This window comes from Diceros bicornis, chromosome X (genome assembly GCF_020826845.1).
Source record: "Diceros bicornis minor isolate mBicDic1 chromosome X, mDicBic1.mat.cur, whole genome shotgun sequence".
In the NCBI taxonomy this organism is placed as follows: domain Eukaryota; kingdom Metazoa; phylum Chordata; class Mammalia; order Perissodactyla; family Rhinocerotidae; genus Diceros; species Diceros bicornis.
In genome coordinates, this window is record NC_080781.1 from 50,679,334 (window position 1) to 50,703,439 (window position 24,106).

Below are 24,106 nucleotides of genomic sequence, written 5' to 3' on the forward strand. Positions count from 1 at the left end.
GAAGAGAGCTTTCTGATAAATTTCTCTTAGATGTTATAAAATGTTGATTCAAGGAAATAAAAACTATCATGAAAGGGATGGTGATGGACAATGAATTCAGTTCATTTAGCCATGGAATTAGAGAGAAACTGAGACCTTAGGTGTGGGTGTTCAAAATATTTCCTGATACATCATTGTAGTTCATCCTTGTGGTAAACTGCACACAGTCTTATTTCCTGTTGGAGCCCAGAAGTTTGCTCCTCTGGGCAGCTCACCAGGCTTCAGCCTATAGAAAAGAAGCTAGGAAACACTGCCTGCATTTCTAATGTAAAGAACTGTTAGTGTTCCACCAGGAGACACTTTGGGCTCTTCCTTGCACTATCTGAATAGAAAAAGAGGAAGAGAAGCTTTTCTCAATCTGCACAAAGCCAGGAACTTATCTTGAGTTTGAGAGGATTTGGAGGTGACTGAAAACAAAAGTGTTCCCGAGTTTGGATTTGCTTTAACAAGAACTATTGGCTGGCTTTGATGTTAAAGGTTTTTATTCATAATTGGCTACCACTAGTGTTAAGTTCAGTGTGGAGATTTGTCAGTATAAGAGAGAAGAATCCCTTTTTGATTAAGTCAGTGAAATACATTATTTGGGAAAATGGTTATATTTGAAGGCCACTTAATATTCTGTTGCCACAGTGACATCTGTTGGTAAGTGACTGCTTCATGCTATTCTCGATGATTTCTGTTTGAAAGACATACTGAGCCTGATAAATAAATGGCAAACAATAGGATATATTGGAGCATATGAGGAAGCTATTTAGGGTAAAACTAATTCGGCCTGAGTTCGTTTTTCCAAAAAGGCCTGTCACCTGCATTGTGTATCTGATTTGCCATATCTCAAATAGAAGTGTAAATACCCTTAAGATAAGGATACAACTTAACCCTGATTGGCATTTCCTTAAGGATAAGCATTTCTCCCTAGGCTAGGATTTGATTGCAGTCATCCTGTGACCACCCAGCTCCAGACAACAGACCTGACACCAGCCACAGCCCATCGAGACAGCACACCTGCTCCACGCTGTGTCCATCAATAGCTATTCTAGCAGGGCAATCTGGAAGGACGATCTTGTGGCTATTGTAAAAGGGACATTGGAATCCAATGTGATACATGCTGTTTGACAGTATATAACCACTCTGTACACCCCACTTCTTTGGTTCCCTTCCTTCCTTAGGGAAGGAAGCCCCAGGGCCATGGTCCTCAATGGTTGGCTCATTATAAACTCACCACAATTTTGATTTATATATTGATTATGGATTATTTACGTCAACAAGCTGATGTGCAGGTAGTAGTAAAGGCATAGTGGTATCCGTGTTGCCTGTCATGAAATCTTTCCTCCCACTTTCCCTGCCTAGGATGCCCACTCTTCATGATGGCACCTACTTCCATGGTGTGATCCTTCTTCTGATCAGTCCTTTCATTCCCTCCTACAATTATTCAACAAATATTTAAACACCTACTGTATGCCAGGCTTGGGATACACCAAGGAAAAAATTTTGTACAAGATCTCTGTCTTCACGGAGTTTGATTTTGTTGGTTAAGAGAGATAATGGATAAGTAGGCAGACAAGTGAATTACATAGTCTATCGTGTGATGATCTGTGTCATGAAGAAGGTAAGTGACAGGCAATGGGGAGAGCTAGGGAGTGAGTGGGCTGCTACTTTAATTAGAGAACACAGGGAGGCTGGACCAAGTCCCAGAGTGAAGGGACATGGCAGGAGGATATGCAGATATCCCAGGGCTGCAGAGATGCGGTGGAAGGACTGTGACTGGGATGTTGGTGGGCAGCAAGAAGCCAGTGTGGGTGGAGCACAGTGAGCAAGAGAAGAAAGGCAGAGAATGTTTGAGAGGTCAGGGAGGGTAAGCAGATGAAAGAAGGCCCCTGGGCCCATCAAAACTGTGCTGTAAGTGAAATGAAAACTTTCAATGTCATTTAACTATACATTACACAATTTAAGTAGTAAATACCTTGTTTTTCTATAGCCTTGTCACGTACATCAACTAAAATGTTGCTAAATTGGGAATGTGTGAATTATCCCCAGGAGTGACTGCTGTATCTTGTCTGGTGTCTGGTCTGCACAGCAGTCGGGGGTGGGAGTGATGTGACAGTCAGGAGACGAACTCTAGTCTTCAGGTTGCCACCAACTGCTTGTGTTATGTCTCATCTGTAAAACATGGAGGACAGAAAAGATGAGTGGTTTTCAGACTCCGATCCATGGAGCACTGGGGATTCCTGAAGGCTTTTTGTTTTTATTCTTATGTTTGTAAACTTGGATGCCAGCTTCACGTAGAAAAAAGTGTCCCCTAGCTTTAAAAAGATTCCTGGACTTGGTTATCCCTTAGGTTTTCCAGTATGAAGAATTTGCAGTCTCACAGACTCCCAAAGGACAGAGTAAAGGAGCAAAGTCCCTTTTTCCCGAGTGTCTCTTGTGACAGTGCTCATTGTCTCTCACTAAATCAGAAGGTGATTTGTCAATAGTGAGATATGGCATTTGAGACCCCATCCTTCAAGATGGCTGAGTTGTCGTCTATCATTGTACAGACTTACACTAAGTGAATAATATAAAAAGTGAATGTCTTAGCAGGTACTTTCTGGCACAAAATAGAAAGTAGGAAATGAGAAAAGTAATTATGATTGATGTCTGTCAACAAGGGCATAGGGCTATTATGATTTCAAAAGTAATTAATGGCATGAGTGTTAGTCACTGTACATATTAAATATATTGAAAAGCAGTCATGTCCTCATAACACAGAATTATAACTGGAAGATAAACTGGATGTTTTTGGTACTTATGGTTAAAGATATATTTTATTTAGTTTTGTTTTCTGATTGAGGAAATGCGAAAATTTAATTTTTAATATATTGATTATCTTCTTCCTTTCCAACCTAGAATCTAAATCTGCTATTTTGGAAACTCTGAAAAAAATGTTCAGATGCTGTTCAACAGGTAAGAAGATCTTGTTAGGATGTCAAATCCTTTTCTCCATTATTTGTCATAAAATGGTGACAGACTCTGATTTATCTTCCTGTCTGCCCAGGTAGCAAGGCCATCTTGTTTCTCTAAGCGTGCAGGGGAATCCAGTCAGGTGGAGGAGGATGTTTTCTTCCTCTTAGACTTTCCAGAGAAAATGAGCATTGAAGTGGAACTGAGTACATGCTTTTCAGAAGCTGCATCATTCTCTGCCCATGCAGAGCACTGGACCTGCCAACAGCTGGATCCAGCAGAAAACTGTCCACTCTAGGAGAAGTCATGTGGAGATGTGCCTGGCTGGACTAATAGTCACATGGATATGATTTTTTTAAAAATCTCTCAGAGCTTTTCTAAAATCATATAATATTCATAAGTTGCTTTAGTAGATGCAACATTAGTTAGTGTTTTTTTAATTTCCACAGAAACTTTTTTTCTGTTACTAAACATGCCAAATTTTATGTCTTTTTTCTTGTACAAAAATGGACTTACTAATAAAAAAAGAAACCTGCAGGAAAGGAAACACTCACATGGAATAGAAATTGTGGGTAGGAATTGTTACTTTTTTATATAAAACCATCTGTTTAATTTATTTATACTTTCTCCCAACTGTGCTTTTGAAAATAACTTAGTATTAGAAATTACCAGTAAGAAGAGGCTGTGCCCTCTTGAGTGTGGTCCAGTAGAAGTCGGGCGACTCAGACCTGAGTTCTATGCCTAGGTCTGTTTCTGGTTAGTGTGTGACAATGTACTTAGGCTCTCTGTAACATAGTATTCCTTTTTGTAAAATTAAAGAATTTGATTATTTTTGAGAACTTTTCCAAATATTAAATGATTTCTCTTTTAAAAAGAGGCAGAAAGATCCTTCTCAAACTTAAAAATTATCAAAAATTTTTTGTGACCTTTCACTTGCCAAGAACAACTGATGTCCCTTCAATTATATTGATTGAAAATAAAGATCATAAAAGTATAAATATGAGAATCTAATAAAGGAATTACCAGGAAAATGAGTCAGGAAAAAATTTATGATCAATCAAGATATTACATTATGAAAGTATTACTGTTTGTTACAGTATATAACATTATGACACTAAAATAGTATCATTTTGCAGTTTGTAAGTTTATATTGTTACTCATATATCACTATTAACCCTACTATGTTTTACAAGTAATAAAATACCTTGAAAGGAATAAACAATAAAGCAGCAGCCCTGCATTTACACATCCAAGTTGTGCTCCCCCTGGAGGGAAAATGAAGAAACAACATTGGTCGGGTACTTCATTTTGTAATCCATTGGTGCCTTTCAAAAATATAGCTATTACTGTAAGAGTAAAGATATTCTTAAAAATAGTGCCACAGAGTGACGTCAGCATCATGGCGGAGTGAGCTTTCCCATGAACTCTTCCCCAGACAAGATACAAAAAAAGGAACAGTCACAGACCAACAACAGAATCCCAGACAGTGAAAAGCTAGAGCAGAAAGATCCACACTGCCGCACATCTGAGAGCGGAACATGCTGGGCCCCCGGCGGAAGTGGGGAGAGCTAAGGAGAACTCCTTTCTCTCCCCATAAGACCAGCGATCCCGGTCTGCGTGGCTCCCAGAGAGGGGGGAGGGGCGGCCCTTGGCGGGGAAACGGTAGCTCTTTGGACACTCTCAGCCAGTGGGAAACTCCCGCACAGAGGACTCAGAAGAGCCACAGGGCTACCATCAACATCTGAGCACCCCAGAGAGCAAATAAAGAGGGGCAAACGAGAAGCCTCCCACGTCAGAGACCCAGAGGGCAAAAGAGACAGCTCCCCCCTTCCCTCAAACTGGAACCTGCAGCTCAACCGACCAGACCAGACCTAGCGATCCACAGCAGACCAGACCAAGAGATCCATGACAGACAAGAACAAGCGATCTGCGGCAGACCTGATCAAATGACCGGATCCGTGGATCGCAGAGGGGGAAAAAAAAAAACAAAACAAAACAGAACTGCGGATCGCAGCAGAAAAACTGGGGCAGAGCGCAGGGGGCTTAGACTACACAGCCCTTTACCACCAGACAGTGGCGGCAGGTGGAAATTGCAACCAGAGTTTTCCAGGATGAGGAAAAACAAAACCAACACAGGAACCACAATGCAAAAATAGATGAAATCACCAGACCAGAAACAAAATGACAAGCACCCAGAAATCAACCCCGAAGACACAGAAATCCATAATCTAAATGACAGAGATTTCAAAATAGCTATCATAAAAACACTCAATGAAATACGAGACAACACAGACAAACAATTCAATGAGATTAGGAGTTTCTTCACAAAAGAGATTGAAATCATAAAGAAAAACCAATCAGTGCTGATGGAGATGAAGAACACAATGGAGGAGACAAAGGAGAATCTGGAATCTTTAAAGAACAGAGCTGACAATATGGAGGAAAGAATTAGCATTATAGAGGCTAGGAATACAGATATACTCCAGATGGAAGAGGAGAGAGAACTAAGACGAAAAAGAAATAAAGAAAGACTCCAAGAAATATCTGACTCGATTAGAAAATGTAACATAAGAATTATAGGTATTCCTGAGGGAGAGGAGAGGGAAAGAGGAACAGAGAGCCTATTCAAGGAAATAATAGCTGAGAATTTCCAAAATCTGGGGAAGGAGCAGGAAATACCAGTAAGCGAAGCCAACAGGACTCCTATATATATTAACAGACAAAGGCCTTCACCACGACACCTAGTGGTAAGGCTAGCCAGGGTCAATGACAAAGAAACAATATTAAGGGCAGCTAGACAAAAACAAAAAATAACATACAAAGGAACTCCCATCAGGCTCTCAGCGGATTTCTCAACAGAAACTTTACAGGCTAGAAGAGACTGGAATGATATATTCAAAATACTGAAAGACAAAAACTTTCAGCCAAGAATACTCTATCCAGCAAAAATATCCTTCAAATATGATGGAGAAATAGTAACTCTCCCAGATAAACAAAAGCTAAGGGAGTTCATGGCCACAAGACCCCCACTATAAGAAATACTTAAGAAGGCCCTCAAGCCTGAAAAAAAGAAGAGAAAGGGAACACAAAGCTTGGAACAAGGAGAAGAGTAGGTAGACAAACTCAGAAAAATAGTAGATCTTTACTGGAATAGGTTAGCAACCACTTAACTACTAAATTCAAAGAGCAAAGGAAGAAACTCACCAAAAATAAATTTAACCTCATCACTGTAAACACACAGCCACAACACAAGATAGAATAAGGTATAACAAGAACAACTTAGAAGGGGAAGAGGAAAGTGATTGAATTCACTTAGTATAAGGAAGTAGGAGGCCATCAGATAATGGACTATCTCATACACAAGATTTTTTGCCCAAACCTCAAGGTAAAAACTAAACAAATAATTAAAACAAAACCACATGTGATAAACAAAGAGAAAACTAGAAGAGTTATAAGAGAGAACAACCAAACTGAATTGACAGTCCGAAACAAATGGGACAAGAAACAAAGGAAATGAAAAAGAACCAGAAAATAAGTGACAAAACAGCAACATTCAGCCCTCATATTTCAATAATTACCCTAAATGTAAATGGATTGAACTCTCCAATCAAAAGATACAGAGTGGCAGGATGGATTAAAAAGCAAGACCCAACAATTTGCTGACTTCAGGAAACACATCTTAGCACTAAAGACAAGCACAGGCTCAGAGTGAAAGGATGGAAGACAATACTCCAAGCTAATGGCAAACAAAAGAAAGCAGGTGTTGCCATACTCATATCAGATAAAGTAGACTTCAAGATAAAACAGGTTAAGAAAGACAAAGAAGGGAAATATATAATGATAAAAGGGACACTCCATCAAGAAGACATATCACATATAAATATATATGCACCCAACATAGGAGCACCAATGTACATAAGCAACTATTAACATACTTAAAAGGAGACATCAACAACAACACAATAATAGTAGGGGATCTTAACACCCCACTTAGAACAATGGATAGATCATCCAGACAAAAAGTCAATAAAGAAATACTAGACTTAAATGAAAAACTGGACGAGATGGACCTAGTAGACATATACAGAGCACTCCATCCAAAAACAGCTGACTACACATTCTTTTCAAGCACGCATGGATCATTCTCTAGGATAGACCATATGTTGGGAAACAAAGCAAGCCTCAATAAATTTAAGAAGATTGAAATCATAACAAGCATCTTTCCAGACCATAAGGCAATAAACTGGAAATGACCCATGAAAAAATACTGGGAAAGTGACAAAAATGTGGAGACTAAACAACATGCTACTGAACAACCAATGGATCATTGATGAACTTAAAGGAGAAATCAAAAACTGTCTGGAAACAAACGAAAATGATAATATGCCATATTAAACCATATGGGATGCAGCAAAAGTGGTCCTGACAGGGAAACTCATAGCGATACAAGCCCACCTTAACAAATAAGAAAAAGCCCTAATAGGCAACCTTAAATTACACCTAACAGAACTAGAAAAAGAAGAACAAAAAAAGCCCAAAGGCAGCAGAAGGAGAGGAATAATAAAAATCAGAGCAGAAATAAATGAAATTGAGACCAAAAAAAACAGTAGAAAGGATTAATGAAACAAAGAGTTGGTTGTTCGAGAAGATAAACAAAATCGACAAACCCTTAGCCAGGCTTACTAAGAACAAAAGAGAAAAGGCTCAAGTAAATAAAATTAGAAATGAAAGAGGAGAAATTACAATGGATACCACGGAAATACAGAGGATTATAGAGAATACTATGAGAAATTATATGCCAACAAATTGGACAATCTAGAAGAAATGGATAAATTCTTAGACTCATACAACCTCCCAAAATTGAACCAAGAAGAACGGGAGAATCTGAATAGACCAATAACAAGTAAAGAGATTGAAATAGTAATCAAAAACCTCCCAAAAAATAAAAGTCCATGACCAGATGGCTTCTCCAGTGAATTTTACCAAACATTCAAAGAAGATTTAATAACCATCCTTCTCAAACTATTCCAAAAAATAGAGGAAGAAGGAACACTTCCTAAATCATTTTACGAGGCCAACATCACCCTGATACCAAAACCAGACAAAGACAATACAAAGAAAGAAAATTACAGGCCAATATCGCTGATGAACATTGATGCAAAAATCCTCAACAAAATATTGGCAAACCGAATACAGCAATACATTAAAAAGATCATACACCATGATCCAGTGGGATTTATACCAGGGACGCAGGGATGGTTCTACATCCGCAAATCAATCAACGTGATACATCACATCAACAAAACAAAGAATAAAAACCACATGATCATCTCAGTAGACGCAGAGAAGGCATTTGACAAGGTACAACATCCATTTATGATAAAAACTCTCAATAAAATGGGAATAGAAGGAAAGTACCTCAACATAACAAAGGCCATATATGACAAACACACAGCCAACATCATACTCAACGGGGAAAGACTGAAAGCCATTCCTCTGAGAACAGGAACGAAGCAGGGTTGCCCACTCTCACCACTCCTGTTCAACATAGTACTGGAGGTTTTGGCCAGAGCAATTAGGCAAGAAAAAGGAATAAAAGGAATCCAAATAGGTAACGAAGAAGTGAAACTCTCACTATTTGCAGATGACATGATTGTATATATAGAAAATCCTAAAGAATCTGTTGGAAAACTATTAGAAACAATCAACAGCTACAGCAAAGTTGCAGGGTACAAAATCAATCTACAAAAATCAGTTGCATTTCTATATGCTAATAATGAACTAACAGAAAGAGAGCTCAAAAAGATAATACCATTTACAATTGCATCAAAAAGAATAAAATACCTAGGAATAAATCTTACCAAGGCGGTGAAGGACCTATACAATGAGAACTACAAGACATTATTGAGGGAAATCCATGATGACATAAAGAAATGGAAAGATATCCCATGCACGTGGATTGGAAGAATAAATATAGTTAAAATGTCTATATTACCTAAAGCAATCTACAGATTCAATGCAATCCCAATCAGAATCCCAATAACATTCTTCACAGATATAGAAAAAAGAATACTAAAATTTATATGGGGCAACAAAAGACCCCGAATAGCTAAAGAAATCCTAAGAAAAAAGAATAAAGCAGGAGGCATCACAATCCCTGATTTCAAAACATACTACAAAGCAATAGTAATCAAAACAGCATGGTACTGGTACAAAAACAGACACACAGATCAATGGAACAGAATTGAAAGCCCAGAAATAAAACCACACATATACGGACAGCTAATTTTCGACAAAGGTGCTAAGAACATGCAATGGAGAAAGGAAAGTCTCTTCAATAAATGGTGTTGGGAAAACTGGACAGCCACATGCAAAAGAATGAAAGTGGACCATGTGCTATCACCATTCACAAAAATTAACTCAAAATGGATCAAAGACCTGAAGGTGAGACCTGAAACTATAAAACTCATAGAAGAAAATATAGCCAAACACTATTTGACATTGGTTTTAAAGGAATCTTTTCGGATGACATGCCTACCCAGACTAGGGAAACTAAAGAAAAAATAAACATGTGGGACTTTATCAGATTAAAGAGCTTTTATAAGACAAATGAAACCAGAATCAAGATGAACAGACAACCAACCAGCTGGGAGAGAATATTTGCAAAACCTACATCTGACAAGGGGTTGATCTCCATAATATATAAAGACCTCACACAACTGAACAACAAAAAAACAAACAACCTGATCAAAAAATGGGCAGAGGAAATGAAGAGACACTTCTCCAAGGAAGATATACAGATGGCCAATAGGCACATGAAAAGATGCTCAACATCACTAATCATCAGGGAAATGCAAAGCAAAACAACACTAAGATACCACCTCACACCCGTTAGAATGGCTATAATCACCAAGACAAAAAACAACAAATGTTGGAGAGGATGTGGAGAAACAGGAACCCTCATACACAGCTGGTGGGAATGCAAATTGGTGCAGCCTCTATGGAAAACGGTATGGAGATTCCTCAAAGAATTAAAAATAGAGATGCCCTATGATCCAGCCATCCCACTACTGGGAATCTATCCAACGCACCTGAAATCAACAATCCAAAGAGGCTTATGCACCCCTATGTTCATTGCAGCATTATTCACCATAGCCAAGAAGTGGAAGCAACCTAAGTGTCCCTCCACTGACGATTGGATTAAATAAATGTGGTATATATATATATATATACAATGGAATACTACTTAGCCATAAAAAAAGACAAAATCGTCCCATTTGCAACAACATAGATGGGCCTGGAGCATATTATGTTAAGTGAAATAAGCCAGAAAGAGAAAGACAAACACTGTATGATCTCACTCATATGTGGAATATAAACCAACACATGGACAGAGAAAACTGGACTGTGGTTACCAGGGGCAGTGGGGGTGGGGGGTGGGCACAAGGGGTGAAGGGAGTCATATATATGGTGATGGACAAATAAAAATGTACAACCCAAATTTTCACAATGTTAGAAATCATTAAAACATCAATAAAAAAAAAAAGGCGTAGACTCATGGATTCACATTTCTCATTTAAAAAAGTCTTCTCCACCTGAATGGACTTCAACTCCAGTCTCTGACACCTGACTTCGTCCTACCAAGACGAATATCTCCAAACCAGGGTGAGAAGACGACATCTGTTGTAGACAGGTGTCCCAAGACTCCAAACCAAGCCTGTATTCCTAACCATATATCTCCTCATTTAAACCCTTGTAATGTTTAAGCTTTATGTAATTGCTAAAATAATCAATTTCTAGATTGCCTTACCATTTTCCTACACCAATACTTTACCCTTCAACTTTATAAGATAGATTAGAACCTAATTACAAAAGCTTTTGTTAATTACACAAAAAAATGCCATTTAAGGTCTTTCTAATGCTATGTTTGTTTTTCCAATCTACATCCGAATGGACCTCTGATGGCAATGTTTTTCTGCAATGGGCACATCCCTTTGCTACACACAAAAATCAGTCCAACTGTTGGATATGTGGCCAACTTCCACTTTCTAACACTTCTGGGTTGCCTTGCTGGGTCTCTCCCTTTCAAGGCATGGATTGGAAAGCTCTAAAGCAATTTATTGTGATAGAAAGATCTAGTTCTAATGGTCTCAGTTCCTCTGATATTACTAATTATGATCCTGAAACATGGCCAATAGCCCATACTATTAATAATACAGGACACTGTTATTCTTTTTCTGTTACTCAAACCATCAAATTATCCCAACAAATTGCAGATAAAGAAAAGAAACCAGACATTACAGTAAAAACTATCGAAGGTTTCACACAAATTTGGGATGGATATGTTTGACTTACTCCTAGCCATGGACCTTTAACCATACCAGCACCTTTATGTTGGGAACAGAGAAATCATTCCAAACAAAATCTACCAAATTACACTCGAAAGATGGGCTGGATACCCCCCGAGTCATGTCAGAATACTATTATACTTAAAAAAAGTGAGTGGTTTGGAATAGACTGGTCTCGAAGACCAGGCGTCTATTGGATGTCTCCTAATGGAACTCAGTGGTTATGTGGAACAAACCTCTGGCCTTGGTTGCCACCAGGATGACTAGGGCGCTGCACTCTGGGCTTCTTTTGGATACAGGGAAAGTTTTGCCCAGAGCTAACATCTGTCACCAATCTGCCTCTCCTTAAGGCCAGATGGGTTTGTTCAATGTTCCACTGGTATGATCACCTAGCAGCTATATTTGCTCCTTCCTTGGGGCTAGAAGATGTCATATCACATATAGAGGCTCTGACAAAATTTACTGAACAAGCCCTTAATGATAGTCAGGCAAGAATAGCTTTATTAAATACTGAAATGTCTTTAATGAGAAAACCTGTCATTCAAAATAGAATGGCCTTAGATATACTTACAGCATCCCAAGGTGGTACATGTGCGATCATTCAAACAGAATGCTGTGTTTTTATACCTGAAGAGTCTTCCAATGTGTCATCTCTACTAAAGCACATGAAAAAATGGGTGAATGCTCTAAGCGATCCTACACTCAGCCTTGATTTGTTTGGTTGGCTCCCTTCTGGTATTGGTTCCCTTTTTTGATCTGGATTGCAATTCCTGTTTCTATTACTTCTTGGAATTCTTGTACTAATCATAATATTCAAACTGATTGTTGTTTTCTTTACTCAGTGCTGTAAGACTGGCATGCAAACTAGAGTAAAGATCGCTCGGCGAATTGTGATGGCCGATCAATCTTATAACCCTGGACAAATTTCCTTTTCTGATAAGGATTATGCCGAAAAACTCATTTTAAACTAATCTCTTAAAAAATGTTAAATTATTATCATTGTTACTGTACTTGTTCTATAATTGTGCACAATGTAACATAAGGGGCTATATATATTAAAAAAAAGAGCATATACAATGTTTATGCAACAACCTAAAATTAACCCAAAACCCATGTAATGCTTCCTCTGTTTATATATATATAAACCAATATATATAAATATATATATATATATACCTCTTTGCTTGTCCACAATATCTGACTAATTCCCCCCAATGTGGACAACTGGGCAAATAGATGAGATAAAAGCCTGGCACCGAGGGACATGATAGACCCAGGGCAGGCAGCAACCATCCTGGTACCGAGGGACAATATTTTGATCATCAATGCTTTCTATAGAAAGATTATAGATCAAAACAGGGAAAAAGATAACTAAATGGCAAGGAATAGGATATATTGGAGGATATGAGGAAGCCATTTGGTGTAAAACTAATTAGGCCTGATGTTTTTTTTCCAAAAAGGTCCTGTAGCCTCTGTTCATCCATTGTATATCCTCTTTAAGCAATTAATAGGTCCCAAAGACAAGAACAGTGCCCTTAAGATGTAAATGCAACTTCCCTCACATTGGCATTTCCTTAAGGATATGCATTTCTCCCTAGGCTAGGATTTGATTGCTGCATTCATTCCGTGATCACCCAACTGGAGACAATAGCCACGCCCACGGAGACAACAGACCTGATACCCACTGTGTCCATCAATCCACGTGACAACAGGTCAATGTCGCGGCTATTGTAAAAGGGACATTGCAATCACATGTGGTACATGCTCTTTGATGGTATATAACCACTCTGTACACCCCACTTCTTTGGAGTGCTCCATTTCTTTGTGAAAGGTCTCTCCCGGGCTATATGGTCCTCAAAGGCTGGCTCATAATAAACTCACCCCAATTTTGATTTATAGATTGGTTATCGATTATTTGCATCGACATTCTATTTCTCCCTCCAGTATCTAAACACAGTCCCTGACACCTTTGGTGCACTCAGAAAATGTTTGATGAGTGAATAAGTATGTGGGAGACCACACTGGCTGGAGCAGAAGGGGCTTTTCAGGGAGTGGTAGAAAATTTGCTCACATTCTTACCATAGTGGTCGAGGCTGTGGGCTTTGGATCTGTTTGTCTGGGCACCAATCCCAGTTATTTCACTTTTAACTGGGCAACCTGTGCAAAGTATTTACTCTCTGAGCCTTAGTTTCCTCATCTATAAAATGGGGCTGCTGAGAACTCCTATCTCATAGGGTTTTAGTGAGATTTAAATGCATTAACTTTATGTAAAGTACTTAGAAGAGCTCCTGGCACATAGTAGGCACTAAAATGTTAGCTGTTATGTTATGATTGTTGCTCTTATATCTGAGCAATACTCTGGTTTTGAAAAGATGTTTTCATAATATAGTTGATCCTCATTATTTGTGGATTCCGTGTTTGCACACTTGTCCACTAGCTAAAATGTACCAGCAGCCCCCAAATCAACACTCACAGGGCTTTCATGTCCATTTGCAGATATGCATAAAGTGGTGAAAAATTTGAGTTACTCAACATGCACGTTCCCAGCTGAGGGGGAACAAGGTGACATTCTGCCCTCTTGTTTCAGCTCATACGGTAAACAAGTGTCCTTCTTGCAGTCTATTTAGTGCCTCATTTCTTATGTTTTTGTGCCTTGTGTTGGTGACTCTGTCATTTAATATGTCCCCCGTGTGTAGTGCTGCAATACTGCCTGGTATTCCTCAGGGCAAGAGGCTGTGATTTGCCTTTACAGAGAAAGTATGTGTGTTCGACAATCTTCTTTCAGACATGAGTTACAGTGCTGTTGGTGTGGGTTCAATGTTAATATGTCAACAATATATATTAAATAAGGTGACTTTAAAGAGAAACACACAGAGAACAAGGTTATATATTGATCAGTTGAAGAAAATATGATTAAGGCTTGCAGCAACATAACCCTGCATTTCCTGTAGGAGCAGTGGGTCATATTCACCAATTCAGTGTTCACAGTGACTTTATAGAATGTCACACTGTGCATAATGAGAACTGACGGTATCTTATGTAATCCTCACGTACTCCTTTATAGTAGGCAGGGTAGGGAACAGGTTGTCCACATTCTACAGGCTATTACAAACCTTATGAGCCAAGTAGAGAATTTAAAATGTCTTGTGATCAGCATAAGAGCCATGAGTTTTTGAGCAAGGAAGATCTATGATGAACTGATATTTAAGGAACTGTTACCTGGCAAGAGACTGTAGTATGGAGAGGAAGAGGGAGAACTGAGTCGGAAAGGAGGACCAGCTGTTAAACTCTCCAAGAATTCCCATTGCTAGGTGAGGAGATACGGAACTAAGGTGCTGATGTGATAAAGGAAAAGTAGCACCTAAAGGATGAAATAATGGATTTCGTAACCATATATAGGATATAAATCAAGCTGTGGTTCTCAAAGTGCCCTCCCTGGACCAGCAGCATCAGCATTACCTGGGAACTGGGCAGAAATGCAAATTATCAGGTGCTGCTGCAGACCTGCTGAACTGGAAACTCTGAGGTGGGGCCTGGCAATCTGGGTTTCAACAAGGCCCCCAGGTGCTTCTGGTGTCCATCAAGTTTAAAAGCCAAAGAATTAGAAAAGTGATTCCAACACATCACCATGCCCAGGTAAGCTGCAAGGCAGGGAGGTGGTATTACTTTGGAGGATAAGATGCATTTTAAATTTTAGGAAAAAGCAGTTCAGAGTCTGTTTCATTGTAAGGATTCCAGAGATGCCATTTTAGCTCTTTTTGAAGCTCTTTTTTCCACAATATGTTCTCCTTTAGAGAGTCCTTGATAAGTTGTTTACCACTTACCACATGTTCTGAGAGTCCCTTCTTTCTTGAAATCCCCTTTAAGACTTGAAATGTACTTTATTTTTGTGCATAATCTCCTCTATTTAAAATCTGGATTTCTCTTCCTATAGGATCATGTAGGGCAAATGCAGCCTCACTGTAAATTTGGAACGCCATTGGTTTGTTCCAAAACCTTAGAATGTTTTAGAATTTAGAACCTGATGAATAGAGAATTTATATGCTTCTGTGTAAGATTCATATTTTTCAGATGTCTAGAGGTATCCCAACTTGCCAGTAATGTGGCCTTAGATTCAGCAGAAGTTGAAAATCTGAATGTAGTAGAAAATGATACATATCTCATATTAACATTTACAAAATAAATGATTACAATGTTAACTTGGCAATAAGCACTTCCTATAGTCTAAGCTTTGAAGGTATCTTGCTTACATAATAAACATGATAAAGTTTCAAAGATAAGCCAATTAATTTTTCTGCAAAAGCTTTACTTGAGTTTATCTTGGCTTACTTTTTGACAGTTTTAGCCTTAATGTTATAGTAATATTTTCTTTTTCTGGGAAGCAGATAATCTTGTATTTGGTGAAAATTTTAATTTGTAATGGCCACTTGTATTTTGTGATATGCAAGTGTTCAAACAATCTATAAGAACTAACCATTACCACCCACATATATGATTATACAGGAATGGAAGAGTTTTGTCTGACTTACTGTATATAATTGTTCAGCCAAATCAGATGGCAGACTCTACCACTTACAATGATTTAGGGGTTTGAAGCAGTATTTTTAAATACAAATAATTTCAAAATTGGTAATATATAAAGTATATTACCTACTGTGTTAACTAACCAAAATAGTTAAATTTGTTAAGTTTCCTCCATTTATAAGGATGCACTCATTATAAAGATTATGTAAAAATTGTAAAGATCACTTTTTTCCTTTTCAAAATTTATTTTAATTTGTGTGTGTGTGTGTGTGTGTGTGAGGAGACCAGCCCTGTGTTATCATCTGCCAATCCTCCTCTTTTTCTGCTGAGGAAGACTGGCCCTGCGCTAACATCCGTGCCCATCTTCCTCTACTTTATATGGGATGCCACCACAGCATGGCTTGCCAAGAAGTGCCTGGGTGCATGCCTGGGATCTGAACCGGTGAACCCCGGGCCGCCGCAGTGGAGCGCATTCACTTAACCACTTGCGCCACCGGGCCGGGCCCTATTTTAATTTTTAATAGTGAGAACCTTAGTGTTGGGTAAACTGCTGCACAATTACTGGAAATACTGAGAGTCTTTTTGAAAAGTGCAGCAGTCTAAAGATAATGAATAGTACATTTCTCCAATGTCAAGTCCCTTGAGGATCTGATAGGCCTCTGTCTAGTTGTACCCTGAAGAGATGGAAGATTAAGTACCAGCACAGGACACAAGGGAACAGGCTGCCAACTTGAGGGCTTCTCATGGACCACAGAGTGCCTGGAAGACTCTGGGAGATTAAATCTGGGCTTTGTCCATGGGTGGGCCCTGCAAGGAAGATTTTGCTTAAATGACCAGAGAATAGACAAACTTTTTTCTTGACAATAATACTTACCATTTAAATTTCTTTATAAATCTCTGAATAAAATAAAAAAATATAACCCGTATAGAAATCAACTGTTACTGACAAGCCCCACAGCCTTCTCTAGACAGCTCAACAGAAAATGTCTCAGCTGACTGTGAATTGTTCTCTGAATTCCAGCTAGCCCTTCACTGATAGCCCTGGATAAGGAAGGCCAGATACAATTCTTTGAAGATGTTTAGCTGAATTCAGAACCAAAAGTCCTACCTCTAGTTAGCTTCTCTGTGAGAATGGATGGCCAGCCTTATTTCACAGGCTGGGCAGTTGAGGTTTCAGATGAGATTAATTGATCTATTCCCTGGGGATGGAAAAGGAGGATTGTGACATTGATTCAGGGCTAAGATTTTGCAGGTAAAAATAGGGTCATAGAGGGGAATAAAGATTTCAGCAAATTGTTTTTTTGTTCTCTACAGTGGGAGTAATTTAAGAAGCAGATAGTCTGTCTCTCACTCCAACTTCTCTTCCCTGTTCTCTATCTGTAATATCGCTGTAAAAATTCTCTCTATAAAAATTTCAGCCTTCTATCTTTGCAGTTTGTTTATCATCTTTATGAATTCTTTGACTTCACCACTTTCTTGGCACCACAATGTTAGCCATTGTGATATTTTTATAGATTCAGTTTTGCAATTTCATCCTCTTATCTTTATTTCCTCTGCCATTTCTTAGTTTTAGTTCTTATTGTATCTTATGCTTGAAAACATTTGAAGCTTACAAAGTATATCAGTTCCTTATTTTCTCAAATTTTATTATATAAGTGCCCTCAACTATCACTGTTTTTAAAAAAGAATTGAAATACATAACAGAATACACTGTAATAAATTGACCACTTGTAAAATTAAGTTCAAACTGAAATACCTCCCCACTTAACAGAGACCATCTTTTAAAATTCACCATGCTTTAGTTTGGGGAGGGTCAGTTTATCAATGATTTTGGATGTTTTAAACCACCTGAGACAAATACAGTGTAAGCTGAAATTCTTAATCTTGCAGAAGTTGTAGAATTTCCTGACAGGGAAGTTGACGGAGGAGAACCTGAATCACATGAAAAGTAGTTGATTAATTAGCACCTGACAGAGTTTGTTAATTCAGTAAGGATGATGATAAGACATACATATTGAAAAGATAAATTTGCATATCAGAGTATTGTTAGAGGCCACTGAGAAAATTCATAATGTTCTCAAATACTACAAAAAATGAACATTTTTCATAAAACATGTCATACATGATGGCATCATATACCTCTGTCAGAAAATTTTCAATAAGAAAATTAACACTTGAGTCACTTTAATTCTAACATTTGTTCATGCTTACTATTAGGTTAAAAAAACTTTTTAGAAATAAGGTGACAAGTGACGTACTTGCTTAACTTTTTAATTGTTTTAGGAAAAATCTTTTTCACATTAAAAAAATATTTATTTGTATTTATTTTATGCTGAATTTATTCCTGGGTCCAAAGACTTTTTTTAATTAACTAACACCAATTCTTTTCAAACTCTTTCCAAATGTTGAAGAGGAGAAAATACTTCTAAAGTCATCCTATGGGGTTAGCACTACCCTGATATCAAAGCCAAAGACACTAAGAGAAAAGAAAACTACAGGTCAATATCTTTCATGAATTTGATACAAAAATCCTCAATAAAATAGTAACAAATAAAATTCATCAGCATATTAAAGGCATTATCCATCATTTTTAAGTGGGATTTTTTTCCTGGAGTGCAAGGATGTTTCAATATATGAAAATAAATCAATGTAATAAACCACATGAACAGAATGAAGGGGAAAAAAAACATGATCATCTCGACGGATGCAGAAAAAGCATTTCGCAAAACTAAACATGCTTTCATGTTAAAAACACTAAAAAACCCTCAGAGTAAAAGGAAGCTACTTCAGCATAATAAAAGCCATATATAGAAATCCACAGAGAACATCGTATTCAAGGGTGAAAGACTGAAATATTTTCCTCTAAGATCAGGAATAAGGCAAGAAGGCCACTTTCACCACTTCTATTCAACGTGGTATTAGAAGTTCTAGCTAAAGCAATTAAGCAAGTAAAAGAAAGAAATAGCATCTAAAGTGGAAAGGAAGAAGTAATATTGTATTTGTTTACAAATAATATCTTATATGTTAAAAACCCTAAAAATTCCAGAAAAAATTGTTAGAATAAATTCTGCAGAGTAATGGGACACAAAATCAACAAGCAAAAATTAGTTGTTCTTCTATACATTAATAATAAGTAATCTGAAAAAGAAATTTACAAACTTTACATTTTTATTTACAATAGCATCAAAGAGAGTAAAATACTTAAGAATCAACTTACTGAAAGAGGTAAAAATTCCAATGATGTTTTTTGCAAACATAGAAAAATCTACCCTAAAATGCATATGGACTCTCAAGGGACCCTGAATAGCCAAAACAATCTAGAAAAAGAAGAACAAAGTTAGAGAACTCACACTTTCTAGTCTCAAAACTTACTACAAAGTAATCAAAACAATGTGGTACTGGCATAAATACACACAATATACTAATGAAATAGTATAGAGAGCCCTGAAATAAACCTTTGCATATATGGTCAAATGATTTTTGACAAGGGTGCAAAGACCATTCATTGGAGAAAGGATAAGTTTTTCAACAAACGGTGCTGGCAAAACTGGATACCCACATGTAAAATAATGAGGTTGGACCCTTACCTTACACCATATACAAAAATTAACGCAAAATGGATCAAAGATCTAAATGTTAAGAGTTGAAGCTATAAAATGCTTAGAAGAAAACACAGGGTAAAAGCTGCGTGTCATTGGGTCCAAATGCCATTGCCAACAATGATTTCTTTAATATGACACCAAAGATATAAGCAACAAAAAAAATAACAAATTGGACTTCATCAAAATGCAAAAGTTTTCTGTATCACAAGATACCATCAACAGAGTAAAAAGGTAACCAACAGAATGGATGAAAATATTTGAAAATCACATATCTGATAAGGGATAAATATCTAGAATATATAAAGAACTGCTATAACTCAACAATAGAAAAACAACCCAGTTTAAAAATGCACAAAGGACTTGAATAGATATTTCCCCAAAAGAATATATAACATGACCAGTAAACACATGAAAAGATGCTCAACATTATTAAGTATCAGGAAAATGCAAAATAAAACCACAATTAGATACCTCTTCACACCCATTGGATAGTTACTATCACAAAATCAGAAAATAACAAATGTTGGCAAGGATGTTGAGAAATTGGAACCCTTGTGCTCTGATGGTGACAATACAAAACTGTGGAAAACAGTACGGCAGTTCCTTCAAAAATTAAAAATAGAATTACCATATGATCTAGAAATTCCACTTATGGGTTCTGAAATAATAGAACATATATTTATTGGTCTCTGCCTCCAGATCCTGGCACAGGGCTCCTAAAACCCTTGTAATTTCCCAAATGATAAGAACACTAGGAACATCTCTTGTTCTAATATTTGTCTTTGACCCCATCCGTCATACAGAGCTCCTAAAACCCTTGTAATTTCCTAAGTGATAAGAACACTAGGAGAATCTTTTATTCTATTGAGGCAACTCTGGTTGGGTTCCTGGATGGTTCCTGGATGGGGGCTGGTCACCAGAAAGACCAAGCCTTGATTAGAAGCTTGGAAATTTCAGCCCTACCCCTTATCATCCAGAGAGGAGAGAGAGGCTGGAACCTGAGTTAATAGTTGATCATGCCTACGTGAGGGAGCCTCCATTAAAATCCCAATAGAAAGAGGTTCAGAGAGCTTCCAGGTTGGCAATGACAAGGAGTGCTTGGAGAGTGGTGCACCTGGAGATGGCAAGAAAGCTCTGTGCCCCTTCTCACATACCTTTCCCTATGCACCACTTCCATCAGGCTGTTCTTGAGTTATATCCTTTTATAATAAACTGGTGATCTAGTAAATGTTTCTCTGAGTTTTGTGAGCCACTCTAGCAAATTAATCACACTCAAGGAGGAGGTTGTGGGAACCTCTGGTTTATAGCCAGTCACTCAGAAGTACAGGTAACAGCCTGGGCTTCTAACTGGCATCTGAAGTTGAGGTGAGGTTGGGTGGGTGTGCAGTCTTATAGGACTAAGCCCTCAACCTGTGGAATCTGATGTATCTCTGGGTTGACAGCATCAAATTGAGTTGAATTATCTGACGACCAGCTGGCATTCCAAGAATTGCTTGTTGGAGGTGTGGGGAACACTCCCACATGCGAAAAAATGAATCTCAGAACACCATTTATGGGTATACACCCAAAAGAACTGAACACAGAGGTATAAAGACATATATGTACACCCGTGTTCTTACCAGCATTATTCAAAATAGCCAGAAGATGGAAGCAAGCCAGGTGTCCATCAACGGATGAATTGACAAAAATATGTGGTGTATACACATAGTGGAATACCATTCACCCTTAAAAAGGAAGGAATTCTGACACATGCTATGACATGGATGAACCTTGAGGATTTTATGCTAAGTGAAAGAAAGCCAACAACAAAAGGAAAAATACTGTATGATTCCACTAGTGTAAGGTACTTAGAGTAGTCAAATTCATAGGAATAGAAAGGAGAATGGTGGTTCCCAAGGGCAAGAGGGAGGGATAACAGGGAGCCGTTGCTTAATGGGCACAGAGTTTCAGTGCAAGGTGAAAATAGTTCTGTGTATGGTTGGAGGTTACAGCTACACAATAATGTGAATGTACTGAATGTCACTGAACTGTACACTTAAAAATGGTTAAAATGGTCAATTTTATGTTATGCATATTTTATGATGATTTAAAATAATTACTTATTTTGAACAAATGAACAAACACTAGCTACATGCAATAGCATGGATGAATATCACAACCATAATGCTGCATAAAAGAAATTATATTCAAAATGTTATATATTTTATAGTTCCACTTTTATAAAATCCAAAAAGGAAAAAAAGCCGAGGTCTGCCTCCCAGTAATGGTGGAGTAGCTTGTTGAATTAACATTCTCACAGATAACAATGATAATATCTGCATAATATTATATATTTTTATATAGAATCGTGTATCTCTATGTAATACACATACAATAAATGTGTATATGTATATATCTCTTCCACAAGCAAGCAGAACTGAAAGGGAGTCTTCCCTTGAGTGATGTTAATGGCACCAGGAGATATTTGCAAGCTTGAGTCTTTTGCTTCAAAGCATTCAAAAATCTGTACATGGCCCAGACAGGGGAAAAACTAAAGTCTTACTTGTAATGTTAGAGGATGTATTTTGGGGCTGGCAGAGTAGCTGGAAAGTTAGGGGAGAAATTCTGGAAGGGAGGGAGCCACAAAGAGGAAAATCTCAAAATATGTATGAAAATCTCCCCCCCCCCACGCACACCAAATTGGCAGATCTTTGAACAAGACACATGCAGGGTAGGCTCCAGAGGGCCTAGTGTAAAACCATCAGTTGCAAGATGAAAGAACTAATGAGGAGTTCAGCTATGGCCACTGTAAAGGAGATAGGATTGGAATTTCAGTCCAGCCAAGTTAACTCCCTGCTAGAAAAATAACAACATTCTTCAAAGGAATACAATAGAATCCAGAGTCTCTATGACTATCATTCATGGTTTCCACTACACAATTAAAAAAATCATGAGATTTGAAGTAATAGGAAAATGTAATCCATATATGACCAAAAGCAGGCAGTAGAAACTATCCACAAGGTACGCAATTAAAAGACAAGGATAAGAAAGCAGCTTTTATAAAGATCATGGTGGTAAAAAAAATATTCTCATAATGAATGAACAGATGTGGAAACTCAGCAGAGAAATGTAAATTATAAAAACGAACCACATAGGAAGATGAAATAAAAAAAAAAAATACTTCTGAGTTTACCAGTAGATTAGAAACAGTAGACGAAACATGAAGACAGAGTAACAGAAATTATCCAGCCTGAAGAAAAGAATGTAAAAATTTTGAATAAAAATGAAGAAAGCCTTATGACCTGTGAGATGATTGACTCCCCAGCAGAGAGGGGAATGACAGAAAAATTAAATGAGGCAGAAAGGCAAATAAATAAGTAATAGCATAAAACTTCCAAAATTTGGTAGCAAATCTAAAATTTTAGATCCAAGAAAGTCAACAAACCCACAAAATAAAATACAAAATAAAACCATATCTAGGCACATGATAGTCAAGCTGCTAAAATCCAAAGATAAAAAGAAAATCTGGAAAGCAGTCAGGAAAATACACATATACAGGGGAAGACATTACATACAGGGAGAAATAATGTGAATGATGGATGATATATTATCAAAAACAAAAGAGACAAATCAACAACAAAATGACATCTTTCAAGTGCAGAAATAAAATCCAAAAGTCAACACAGGATTCTATATTTAGCAGAATTCACTTTTAAAAAGGAAGCAGAAGTCACAATAAGATACCACACACCAATTAGATGGCTAAAATAAAAAATAAAATTGCAAATACCAATAAAATTGCAAATGCCAGGTGCTGGTGAGGACTAGGAGCAACTAGAACTTGGAATGCAACATGAAAGTTGCATTCAGAAAACAGTTTTGCAGATTCTTACAAAGTTAAACATACACTTATTATATGACTCAGATATCCCACTCCTAGGTATTTACTGAAGCAAATTGAAAATTAATGTTTAAACAAAAATCTTTGTGTGAATCTTCACAGCCATTTTATTCATAATAGCCAAAAGCTGGAAATAAACTAAATGTCCTCCATCAGGTGAATGGAGAAAGAAACTATGGTGCCTCAGTACATTAGAATACTACTTGGCAATAAAAAGGATAAACTCTTGATTCACACAACAACGTGGATGAAGCTTGGATGCATTTCTCTAAGTGAAGGAAGCCAGATTCAAAAGGATATATAGTATATGATTCCATTTATATGACTTTCTAGAAAAGGCAGAATTACAGGGATGGAAAATGATCAGTGGTTGCCAAGGGATGGAGTGGAGGAAGGGGTTAACTACAAAGGGACAGCATGAGAGAATTTTGGGGGTGAAAAAAACAGCTCTGTATGGTATTGTGGATGTGGATACACAGCCACAAAGTTGTCAAAACCCATAGTAATGTACACTACAAAGAGTAAATTTTACTCTGCAAATTTTAAAAATGAATCAGGATGCTGGGGAACTCAGATGGAATGCAGTGACAGATGAATCTCACTGTATTACAAGCATGTGACATAACCACACAGAAGGGGTGGGGATGAAAGGTCCTGACCTACGTAACTCTGGAAGACAGTGTTTTGATGAGATACCGTAAAACTAAATTAGTGGACACAAACACTGTACTCTAGGTGGTAAATTTGTTTTTCATAAGGGTATGGATTAGCAATTC

At 37.6% G+C, this 24,106-nt stretch overlaps 1 long non-coding RNA gene across 2 annotated transcripts in view; it reads right to left on the reverse strand.

Moving 5' to 3' along the window:
• Positions 1–296: 296 nt before the first annotated feature.
• The window catches only part of LOC131401054 (uncharacterized), a 67,783-nt gene continuing 43,973 nt past the window's right edge, over positions 297–24,106 (reverse strand). The window contains exon 10 of one of the 2 annotated variants that reach the window (XR_009217525.1): positions 297–2,196. This is a non-coding gene — a long non-coding RNA (uncharacterized LOC131401054). Of the gene's footprint in view, positions 2,197–19,131; positions 19,148–24,106 lie in introns of those variants that run through there. The other variant, XR_009217524.1, reaches the window with a different exon arrangement.